This window comes from Capricornis sumatraensis, unplaced genomic scaffold, assembly GCF_032405125.1.
Source record: "Capricornis sumatraensis isolate serow.1 unplaced genomic scaffold, serow.2 scaffold15, whole genome shotgun sequence".
NCBI classification, from domain to species: domain Eukaryota; kingdom Metazoa; phylum Chordata; class Mammalia; order Artiodactyla; family Bovidae; genus Capricornis; species Capricornis sumatraensis.
In genome coordinates this window covers 4115421-4128253 of record NW_027184626.1, presented here as the reverse complement: position 1 = coordinate 4128253, position 12833 = coordinate 4115421, and the positions used below count along the sequence as shown (strand labels likewise).

The following is a 12833-nucleotide window of genomic DNA, read 5'->3' as shown; positions in this document are numbered from 1 at the left end:
CTGAGAAAAAAATTACTCAGTCTTTGGGATGAAATGTCATTTTTGTAAACCAAAGTTTGATGGGATTATATATACATCAACTTTATCATTGTAGATAAATGCACTGTACAAAAAAGGTCTCAATGACCCATATAACCACAATGGTGTGATCACTCACCCAGAGCCAGACATGCTGGAGTGTGAAGTCAAGTGGGTCTTAGGAAGCATTACTACAAATAAAGCTAGTGGCAGTGATGGAATTCCATCTGAGCTATCTAAAGTCCTAAAAGATGATGCTTTAAAGTTCTGCTCTCAATATGGCAGCAAATTTGGAAAACACAGCAGTGGCCACAGGACTGGAAAAGGTCAGTTTTCATCCCAATTTCAAAGAAGGGCAGTGCTAAAGAATGTTCAAACTACAGTACAACTGTACTCATTTCACATGCTGGCAAGGTAATGCTCAAAATCATTTAAGCTAGGCTTCGACAAGATGTGAGTCGAGCGATTTCAGATGTACAAACTAGATGTAGAAAAAGCAGAGGAACCAGAGATCAAGTTGGTAACATCCGTAGGATCATAGAAAAAGCAAGGAAATTCCAGAACATCTACTTCTGCTTCATTGAGCACGCTAAAGCCTTTGATTGTGTGGATCACAACAAACTGTGGAAAATTCTTAAAGAGATGGGTATACTAGACCACCTTACCTATCTCCTGAGAAACCCGTATACAGGTCGAGAAGCAACAGTCAGAACTGGACATAGAACAATGGACTGGTTCAAAAATGGGAAAGGAGTATGTCAAGGCTGTATATTGTCATCCTGCTTATTTAACTTATATGCGGAGTACATCATGTGAAATGCTGGGCTGGATGCAGCTCAAGCTGGAATCAAGATTGCTAGAAGAAATATTAATAACCTCAGATATGCAGATGACACCACCCTAATGCCAGAAAGCAAAGAGGAACTAAAGAGCCTCTTAATGAAGTTGAAAAAGGAGAGAGAAAAAGTTGCTTAAAAGTCAACATTCAAACAACTAAGATCATAGCATCCAGTCCCATCATTTCATGGCAAATAGATGGGGATGGGGGCGGGGGGGGGGGCGGAGCATGGAAACACTGACAGATTTTATTTTCTTGGGCTCCAAAATCACTGCAGATGGTGACTGCAGCCATGAAATTAAAAGATGTTTGTTTCTTGGAAGAAAAGTTATGACAAACCTAGGCAGTGTTTTAAAAAGCAGAGACATCACTTTGCCAACAAAGGTCTGTCTAATCAAAGCTAAGGTTTTTCCAGCAGTCATGTATGGAAGTGAGAGTTGGACCATAAAGAAGGCTGAGCAATGAAGAATTGATGCATTTGAACTGTTATGCTGGAGAAGACTCTTCAGAGTCCTTCGGTCTGCAAGGAGATCAAATCAGTCCATCCTAAAGGAAATCAGTCCTGAATAGTCACTGGAAGGACTGATGCTGAAGCTGACGCTCCAATATTTTGGCCATGTAATGCAAAGAACTGACTTATTGAAAAAGACCCTGATGTTGGAAAACACTGAGGGCAGGCGGAGAAGGGAATGACAGAGGATGAGATGGTTGGATGACATGAGTTTGAACAAACTCCGGGAGATAGTGAAGGACAGAGAAGTCTGGCATGCTGCAGTCCAGGGGGTCACAAAGGGTCAGACATGACTGAGAGTCTGAACAACAACATGGGTCACTATGCACCAGCATCCTGGCAACAGAGAAGAAAAACTCTTCCCCCGGAACAAGGATTCCCACATGCTGCAGCAGCAACTATCTCCAGGCTGGTGAAAGGTAAAGCCCACTAACTTCTTCTGGAGAAGGACTGAGGCTTAGCAATAGTAACAGCAGCTTTACGATCAACAGGTCATTTTCTTGAGCTGTCTGGGATGTCCAGTTTCAGGATGAAGTTAGAGTAACTATAGATACCGTGGACTGAGTAAGTATCCTTGGATTCTTTGAACTTCAAAGGAAGAATTGTTTAATAAAGAAGATAGAACACAATTTCCTGTTAATGTGGCCAAGTGGGATCTTAATTAGGAAAACATCTCAGAATGGTGAAGCCCAACACTAAGGCAGGCCACCTTTCAGGATATAGAAGTAGCTATAATTCTATTGAGTTATCTACCTGTAACTCAGGTACTGGATAAATATCCTTTCTTTTCAACCTCACCTTACCATGAAGAGGTTATCTACGGTTGAATTAGCACTATCAGAGCCCACATTTCCTATAAGTGATATAAACTTGGCTCCAAGTGCTTTATACATATTTGCCCAAGTAACCTATCTTAAAAAAAAAAAAAGGAGGAAAGATTACAAAGCTGCACTAATCTCTATGATCCTGCCAAGATCATTCTCATGAAGTTATACTTTATAAAGTATGTGCTTATGCTCATAATTTGTACTCTATGAAGCTCAATCTTTTCTTCTATAAAATGAGAGTACTAATATTCATCCTGTAGCTTTGTTGAAATCACACCATGAAGATTACAGCAAAATTTAAACAACCAAATGACAGCTCCTTTTCTACCCTATTAGTTCTTTCTCCTGTCTAAACAAGAAAAACAAATTATTATTTTAATATATCACATGTCATAGCATTTACATAGACCACTCTTGACGATCTCAACAAACCACAAACCCAGAGGTAAGAAGATTTTATCATAGTTGATGAATCTTATACTACAATAAGAGTGAGAGAAAACAGAAAATTTGTTACCTTCGTGGCATCTATTTATTAGTTGATTTTAGAAGTGTTTGAGGAAAACTAAATAATAAGAAATACCACCTGGAAAGACCACTATTAAAAACTTAGCACAGTAATCAAGATAGCATAATACTGAAGGGAAAATAAGACACGTAGGTCAATGGAACAGAATAGAAAGCCCAGAAACAGACTCTTACAAATATGCCCAGTTAATTTTTGACTAAAGAGCAAAAGTGACTAAATGGAGGATGGGCAGCCTTTTCAATAAATGGAACTAGAGAAATTGAAATTCATCAGCAAAAAAAAAAAAAAACTTGACCTAAAAACTCACACTTTATGCAAAATTGTACTGAAAACAAAATTTTAATTTAAACTATAAAACTTATAGAAAATAACATAGGAGAAAATCTTTCAGACCTAGAATTAGGTAAAGAATTCTTAGGCTTGACACCAAAAGCATAATTCATAAAAGGAAAAAACAGATAAATTGGCCCTCATCAAAATAAACTTTTGCTCTGCAAAAAGACCGTATACAAGGATAAAAAGACAAATTAGAGACCAGGGGAAGATTCTGAAAATCACTTATCAAAATTCTTTTGTCTAAAACACATAAAGATCCTTCAAATCTCAACATTTAAAAAATAATAATCTAATTAGAAAACTGGGCATGGACAAAAATTCACAGACATTCCTCCAAAAAGGACAGGTATACAGCTGGCAAATAAACAACTGAAAAGACTTTAACATTATCATCCATTAGACGGATGCTAATTAAAACTACAGTATCCTGTCAAAATTAACAATGGACTTATTATACAACCTAGCAATCTACTTTTGGGTATTTATCCTAGAGAAATGTCTTCTTTCCACATAAGAACTTGTATATGAATATTCATAGCAACTTTATTCTTAAATAGCCAATAACCGTAAACTATCCAAATTTCCTTGAGGTTCCTTAAGATGTTGTTTGTATCAATAGTTTGCATCTTTTTCTAAATCACTGAGTAGTATTCCATGGTGTGGACACACCAGTTTGTTTAATCATTCACCCACTCAATGAAATCTTACTAGTTTATGGTTTTTGGCTATTAAGAATAAAGTTGCTATGAATATTCATATACTTCTAAATATCACTTGGGTCAAAGAAGAAATCTCAAGAGAAATGAAAGAATTGTTTAAACTAAATGAAAATAAAAATACAGCTTATGAAAATGTATGAAATACACTGAAAATAGTGCTTACAGAGAAATTTACAGCATTAAATACATATATTAGTAGAGAAGAAGACATAAAATTAAAAAAAGAAAAACACTAAAAAAAAAAAAAAAACCCTAATATTCTACCTTAGGAAACTAGAAAAAGAAGAACAATTCAAGCCAAACCAAATGCACAAGAAAAGAAATAATACAAATTAGAGCAGCAATGAAATTGAAAATAGGAAAACAATAGAGAAAATCAACAAAACCAAAATCTGGCTCTTTGAAAAGATCAATAAAATTGATAAACTTCTAGTAGGCTAAGAGTACAAGAGAAGACACAAATTACTAAATTCTGATACAGGTCCTGATCAGTCCAAGAAGAACTTTGAAAAATTATGCTAAGTGAAAGAAGCCAGTCACCAAGGACTACCTATGATTCCATGCACATAAAATGCTCATCCCAGGGAAGTACACAGAGACAGGAAGCAGATTGGTGACTGCCAAGTGCTGGGGTTAGGGGTCAGTAGGTGATAGCTGAAGGACACTTCCTTTCTTTTTGAGGTGATGAAAATGTTCTGAAATCAACTTTGGTGACAGGTATATGTATCTGTGAATACATTAAAAACCACTCAAGTGTACACTTTAAATGAGTGAATTGATGGTATGTGAACCATCTCAATAAAGGCATCTAAGAGAAACAACAGAGTGCAAAAAATTGTATACAACAGGCTAAATTTTCTAAGAAAAGAATGAGGGGGGGGGATGACAAAATGTTTCAGAACAAAAAGCTTATCTATGCATAATATTTCAGGGAGGACCCAGGAAACAGAATATATCTATTGCCTCCAAGGAAGAGAACTGGTGACGGAAGGACATGCTTGGAGGAAACTTTACATTGTATTATCTTTTTGCATTTTCATGTGCCATATTATTAGGCAGATTTACCATGAAACTAATGAAGCTTAAACTTTGGGCCCCTCACTTGCACAGGCTCTTCATAAGGCCCCAAGAGGGCCCTAAAACATACTTACCTGTTTGTAAAATTGATGCTCATGTTTGTAAAATTTCCAAAAATGAGATGTGTTAACTTCCAACAACTCACCTTGCTATTTCTTTCCACTCCAAATTCCCCTTCTTTTACTTCTCCTTTTGTGATGTGTGAGGAAAGAAGAAAGAATCTGGCTGCAAACATTTTTGGGAGCCCATGCTCTGCAACAAGAGAAGCCACCTTAGTGAGAAGCCTGAGCTCGGCAACTACGGAGTAGCCGGTGCTCGCTACAACCAGAGACAGCCCAAGCGTAGCAAGACCCGGTTCAGCCAATAAACAAATAAATGAAATTTTTAAAAAAGAAATGTTTGACCAGTTTTATTGAGGTATAAATAACATACAAAAACCGCACTTTAAAGTATACAATTTGATATGTTTTTATATATGCATACACCCATGAGGCCATCACCACAGTCAAAAAAGATCATATTCTTCACCTTCAAAAGATTCCTCTCGTTCCTTCATCAGATATGTGCTTTGCAAAGATTTTATTCCAATATTTTCATTATCTTAGCAGCATCTTTTTAAAAGCAAAAGTTTTATAAATTACACTGAAGTTCAATTTATTTATTTGTCCTTTTCTTGAGTATGCTTTTGCTGTTGTATCTAACAAACAAGTCACAAGATTTTTGCTTATTTTTCTTGGAGGAGTTCTATTGTTTTAGGTTTTTCATTTAGGTCTACAATCCATCTTGAGTTATTTTCCGTATGTAGTGTGCAGTGTGGATTCAAGTTCATTTTTTTGCATACCGACATCTAGTTGTCCCAGCACCACTTGTTAAAAGGCCCATCCCTTCTTCACTACATTGCCTTTGTGTCTTTAAAGCATTTTTCTATATTTACAGAAACGTTGCAAAGGTAGTACTGACAATTCTGTCACTGAGTTTTCCCAATGTCAGTGTTCTAGTTTTGGCAAATGTAGTTTTCTCTTAGTTTTGTCTACGTAAGATGTAGACATTAGTAGATTACTATTAACTAAGTTCTAGGCTTTATTTGATCCCACTAGTTTTCCCACTAACGTTCTTTTTCTGTTCCAGGATCCAACAGGGAATACCACATTTTATTTGTTTTCATGTCTTCTTAGGTTTTTTGGTTTACACATAAATAAAAATGCGCTTAGACCAAAGTTTTCAACAGGAACAAGAAAGAACATTAAATATTACTCTGAAGTGCTAATCGTTGTGGCTATTAAGATTTTAAAGCAAAAGTGACTTCCCTGGTGGTGCAGTGGTTAAGACTCCATGCTCCAATGCAGGAGGCCCAGGTCTGACCCCTAGTCAAGGAACTAGAGCCTGCATGTTGCAGCTAACAGCATGCGTGCCACAATTAAAGATCCTGGATGCAGCAACTAAGACACATCACAGCCAAATAAATTTTAAAAGGAAGTTCAACTGGATTAAAAAAAACGATTTTAAAGCAAAAGAATTTTCTTTCAGAGTTCATAATGAACAGCAGCATTATTAAATAGCAAATATTTCATAGGAATCATCAAAATAGCTGCTGTTTTCATCCAGGAACATTCGGAAAAATACTAAAATGAGAAAAGCTAATTAATATTTATCCAAAACACTTTATTAAAACTTAAAATGGAAAAATATGTATAAAATTAACTGGTAAAGAAACAAATCAGATAGCAAGTAATAGTCCATTACTGGAGATTTTATTTCAGATTTAACAGCCCTGATCAATTGTTGATTGTTGTGTAATATGGTTAATACAGAAAACCTTATGAGTGATTTTTAACTTTCTTATCAACTGAAAACTAGCTATGGCTTTATTCAACAAAGTGGAGCAACTTCTGGATGACTTGAACCTGTTGTTGAATGGTATTTGTAGTCAGCTGTATGATAAGAAAGCTATAATGAAAGATGTGAATAAAGCATTTTTTAAAAACATGAACAAGTACAGAATATGTGCTCTGTCTAGTTTCTTTAAATTCACTGGAGAAAATGTCACATCTTTGATATTAGGATTTGTTGAGTTGGATTCAACATTTTGCAACAATTATTTGTGTTCTTTTCAGGTATAATTCTCCACTTTTACAAAAGAATTCTGTTACTAGAATTGCCTACATGATTTTCCAAAAAGATTCTAATTCCATATGCTAACTCACAAATTATCCTAAATAAATATATAAGGAGTATACATGCACGCATGCTCAGTCCCTCAGTTGTGTCCAACTCTGAGACCCCCTGGACTGTAGCCCACCACACTCCTCTGTCCACGGATTTTTCAGTCAAGAATACTGGAGTAGGTTGCCATTTCCTAGTCCAGGGGATCTTCCCAACCCATGTACCTGGAGGCAAATGAACTTCTCCAGTGTGACGGCAATATGTGAGGCTAGCTAGAGTTATGGTGAGAGTTCGTGTCCTTGCCAAGTGCTTGGATTGTTAGAAACAGAGGCTCTTGTTAAGTAGATATACACCAAATTCTGGTAAAAGTTCATTATGCCCTCCAAGTCCCCTATGAGGACACTGGCTTACTATATGAGAACAAAATGAAGGTCCATCATTAGGACTGTGGACCCTTAATGAGGTCACTATTCCAGAACTTAATAAACACACTCACTACTCTCTGACCAGCTCACTGGGAGGTGGCTATCTTGTAAAAATGTGGGCTCCTTGGGAGCTTCAGCTTTATACAAGGCAACACATGGAAGATGGCCTCTCAAATGTGGCTTGGCCATTCCTGAACACAACATGACACTCAGATTGTGAAAGACCCCAGACATCCACTGATTAACAACATTCCCTTCCAGTTACTTTCCCATACAATGTTTTCTCCCATCATCCCCTCCTGAATTCAGTTCAATCATCCTTTTATCCTTACCACTCCATTAATATCATTCCACTCAAAGTCACCATGAGTTCCAGATGTCACAGCCAAAGGTCAACTCAGTCTTCATTTTATCAAAACCGTCAATAGTATGTGACACACCTCACTCCGTTTTGAGAAACTAGGCTTCCAAGACACCCTCCTTTTCTTTCCCTCTCTCCCTCCTTTCCTCTCCTTTCCTTCCCTCTCTATCCCACACTCCCTCCTTGTCTCCCCACACTTCCATCTCTCTTCTTTCTCTCCTCTATTCCTTTCTTCCTTGGTTCTCTTACCTCACAAGCTGCTGCCTATCTTTTTGGTTGCATCATTCTATCTTCCCTATTTCTAGGTATAAGAGCCCCCTTTTTCAGACTGTTGACCTTTCCTCTTTATCCATCATTGTTCTCCTGGTGATCTCACCTGGTCCCACTGCTTCAAATATTATTAGATACTGATACCTCACACAGTTGTACCTCTAGTCATGAAATTGTCCCAAATTCCAGATATGTACATCCAAATGAGTACCTAGCTCCCCCTTGGTAGCCTAATCGTTGTCTCAAACTCAACATGCCCAATATGAAACTTTTTATTTCTGCTCCCACCAAAAAATTAAAAAAAAAAAAAATCCCACCCAACCCTCCAGTTTTATCTCAGTAGAAAACAATTCTATTTTTTTATTTCTTAGGTCAAAGACTATAGAGATATCCTTGATTACTTTCTCTCTCATTCAGCTTTTGTCCATCAACAAATGAAGTCAGCTCTACCTTTAAAATATACTGTCTTACTGCTTCTTCACAACTATTGCCTCAATCAAACCACTTCAATTTCTCACCACACTAATGCAAAATTGCCAGTTGGTCTGCCTGCTCCCACAACTGTTCCCTAACCATTTCTTCTCCAGATAGTGACCAGTGATAAAAGGGGGATTGCGACACTCCTCTACTCATACCCTTCCATGCTTCCTGTCACACTGTGAGTAAAAACTAAAATCTTCACCATTCCCTATAAAGCCCTACCCAGCCATGCCCCCAAACATCTTCCTAAATCCATTTCCAACCATTCTCCTCTTCCCTCATTCTACTAGCCTTTGCTGCTTCACTTATGCGTAAAGTTCCTGTACACACACAGCTCTGCAGCTGAATTATCTGTTTTAATTCACCTAGTTGTTCCTTTGCTAGTCCATACTCTTGTTATAATATTTTCATCGGATCCCTTAATATCTGGTGTAGTCATCCCCCCTTTAATTTTCTTCATCGACACAGATTTGGCAACTCTGAACTCCATTCTTTTATCTGAATTGTAGAATTTGTTATTTTGGATACCCTAAGTATCTTAACAGTAATTTGATTTGCAAAGCATTGAGTTTGCAATTTGGTTGATCTTTAACTTTGAACGTGAAGTCTTCCCATCTTTAAATATGGTATATTTGCCCAATTATTAAAACCTGTTTTATCTGCTTTGTTAGAGATTAAAATACTTCCCCATAAAATCTTGAATATTCTTAATTAGTTTGATTCCTTTTCTCTTTTGGCCTCATCCTTCTCCAGCCTTTCCCCACCTTAAGCCCCATACATATATACGTGATTCAACAGTACTCTCTCAGTGGCCTCTCATGAGTTTTGCATTAGTTCTTCAGGTCTTCCTAGATTTTCTTTTTTATCCTGCGGCATCTCTGGAGCTAGGACGGCAAAGGCAACATGCAGCCTATGCTGTTTGCCCCCATGGTCCCACTGATTGTCTATGATGGTTTGAGCTGAATTATTTTACTATTGGCAAGTGAATCTCCTAATTAAAACATGTCAGTAAGTGGCACATATAACAAAATGACAAATAGGGTTGTTTATGGGCATTATAGGAGAAGGCAATGGCACCCCACTCCAGTACTCTTGCCTGGAAAATTCCATGGACAGAGAGGCTTGGTGGGCTGCAGTCCATGGGGTCGCTAAGAGTCGGGCACATGACTGAGCGACTTCATTTTCATTTTTTACTTGCATGCATCGGAGAAGGAAATGGCAACCCACTCAGTGTTCTTGCTTGGAGAATCCCAGGGATGGGGGGAGCCTGGTGGGCTGCCGTCTGTGGGGCTGCACAGAGTCGGACACGACTGAAGTGACTTAGCAGCAGCAGCAGCATGGGCATTATTTTATATTTGTCATATGCTCTCTATCTCACACCATCCAGTCCTTCTTAATCTTCCAGGCTCCCTCTGAGTCCTCCAGCAGCCCAGGTCATCACATGGCTGCTAAGTCCTACTCCTCTTTCTGTTCCTTCCACCTGCTCTGCACAACAAAGCTCTTCAGCATCCAGAAAGGCTGGATCTTCCCTCTACCATCAGATCGGGATTTCTTCTTTTTGAAAAGTGATCTAACTTTAAAATTTAGAAGCGATCATTTGTTTGTACCAAGAGATTTTTCATCCTAGCAGAGATAGTTTCAATCCAAATTAATTTATAATTGGTGCAAAATTTCACAGTATAACCAATGAAAGCAATTCAACAAGTATGGTAGAGAATGGTCCTGGGTTGTAGCATTATCAGGTAAGTAAACAAGTTCTAAGAGACTTCCACAGATGGTTTATTCTTTACAGTATTTTCTCCATTTTTGTAACTTCTCCCTTTGTTTTCACTTTGCTTAGCACCTAGGTTTTATAATGTAAAAGTGAAAGTCACTCAGTTGTGTCCAGTTCTTTGAGACCCCATGAACTATATAGTCCATGAACTTTTCCAGGCCAGAGTACTTGAGTGGGTAGCCATTTCCTTCTCCAGGAGATCTTCCCAACCCAGGTCTCCCACATTGGAGGTGGATTTTTTACCAGCTGAGGTTTTGTAAAAATTCTACAGTTTTTTCTTTCTTTTTTCCTTATGCAACACTGTGACATTGTAATGTGGGCCTGTAGTTCTCTGACGGAGACAGGGTTTTATTCATCATGCTGTTTAAGTGCAGGTCAGTCTTAAGGCTAAGACACACGATATGAAAAAATTATGAAATCTGAGTCTCTTAAGCCTAGACATTAACCCAGCAAACCTCTAAATTCTGATTAGCTTTCTCTTTACCCTCATTTTACTTTCTCTTCCCATCTTCACTGTGTGAAATTTTAAGTTCGTAATAGGGTAAAATTGCTTCTACCTTTGTTTGTAAGATATGTCATTTCAAAATTTAATATCTGAAAAATATCCAGAGGGGAATTTCATCAGATACACTCCACTCATTAGTACAAAGGCTACTGAGGTTCTCTATAGAGTCTATGTAGAATATAAGGATCACTCTTTTGTGTGTCTTGCTTGTTTTATTTTTTCTTATTCTTGTCTCCTAAACTATCTGTAGTTACAAATATCTAAACAGGTATATTTGGTACATGCAGAAGTCTGTCAGCATAATAAGCAAATGTTTTAAGTTAAAGTCTCTGGTAAATTACACTTGTGTTCTTGTACTGTTTAGTATGATTTTAGTAAATCATAAGAAAATTGATGGCTGCACTAATTAACTTTTTTCAGTAATTTTTAAACTTTCAGATTTATAAAATGTAATCATTGTTGCAATTCTTAGTGTTTTATATTTCTAAAATATGGTTGTTTCATGATAATCAAATATAAGTTATACTGGAAATATACTCGTTAAAAAATACTCCATATTTTTTATATTTTCACTAGCTATACCTAGACAACATAAAGGCAGCTATTATTTTTTAATCAACAGTGGTTGTAAATATTCTATTTTACTTTCTTAGTACTAGACTATAGCACCAAGTGATACACTTACTGTTCTATTTCTGATATTACGATTTCAAGGCAGTTGTAGAAAATGCTTTAGTAGATGTAATAGTCAAAGAAGAGTCGCTAGAATTTGGAAAGTCATTTTGTAGTTTAAGGGGAAAATTAATTTTGTTTTGTTGTTTTAACTTTTGTTTGCTTTTCTCAAAAGTCCCTTCTTAACTAGTGAGCCCAAAATGTCAGGCCTGTAATCCCAGCTAGAGCTTTACCAGGTGTGTGTACTTCCTGGATCACACAGTTCAGTGAGCTGTATTATCTGTCTCTGCACAATCTCTTCTGAAGTCAGTTGCTGATGCTGTAATCATAACCCTTGAAATGTATGGGTAAATAAAAGCTCCTTTATCAGAAATGTATGACTACTCACTTTCTCAAGAGACTCTTAATGGCAAAATTGTGGCAAAATGAGAAATTTCTTCCCTCCTATTTATTTGAAAACAACAAATTATAGTCATGATTTCAAGATTTCCTTCCAGGGCCTCATTAAATTGCCTCCCATGTCATAAAAAACCTCTTGTGAAAGATGCTTCCGGAGGAAACTTGTCACATTAAACTGTCAGTCAAGTCCTCTTCTCAAGTTTTGCTACTGTCTTTTGATCCAAGAGGAGCCACGGAGATGAACCATCTCTTCCTTAAGATTATTTAATAAATAATTTTCCATCCATTACTCTTATGCATAATAATCAGCAGCACTCTACACTATACAGTCTTGTATGTAGAGCCTACTTTAGATTGGGATGTGGAATAGACATTTTAGAATACTAAAATCATTTACATACAAAAAGCCAAATTATTAACCTAGCAGGAGATTTTGTTGTGTTTGGTTTGTTTTCTAAAGACGGAGACACACTAGATAAAGCGTTGTTCATCTCTTCCATGAACCATAAAATTAAAGGAGATCACTGGGTTTTCCACACTTGATTCTTTGTCTCTGCAATAGAATAGGTTTTTAGCATTTGAGCAGCTTAAAGCCATTTGGTTAGTTTTTCCATATACTTTCTTTAAAAATCACTCTTCAAAAGTGCCAAGTTCCTGATTTTAAAACTCTAATCATTTGGTTTTGACCAATTGTGTGGGAAGAAATATAAAATAGTTTTTCTTCTGTTCAGCCATATTTTCTTTGGTCAATGCCATTTCTGTTTTCTTGGTTTATTCTTTCTGGATTTTTCTAAATCATTACCCTTCATACTGAATATTATGGGGGAAATATGAGCTTAATATTTTTTTTTTTTCCAAAACCAGTCTTTTGATAAAGGGCAAAGTTGAAGGCCAAAATAGACAGATAGCTCAATCAACAGATTGATTTG

General features: G+C 36.9%; 1 protein-coding gene across 2 annotated transcripts in view; it reads right to left on the bottom strand.

Annotated features, from left to right (window-relative positions):
* Positions 1-12833, bottom strand: part of LOC138072390 (lysozyme C, kidney isozyme-like) — a 55416-nt gene that overhangs the window by 20189 nt on the left and 22394 nt on the right. The window contains exon 2 of one of the 2 annotated variants that reach the window (XM_068963483.1): positions 5001-5107. The exons of the other annotated variant lie outside the window; for it this stretch is intronic. The gene's annotated coding sequence lies outside the window, so the exon portion shown is untranslated. The remainder of the gene's footprint in view (positions 1-5000; positions 5108-12833) is intronic. 2 annotated transcript variants of the gene reach the window in all.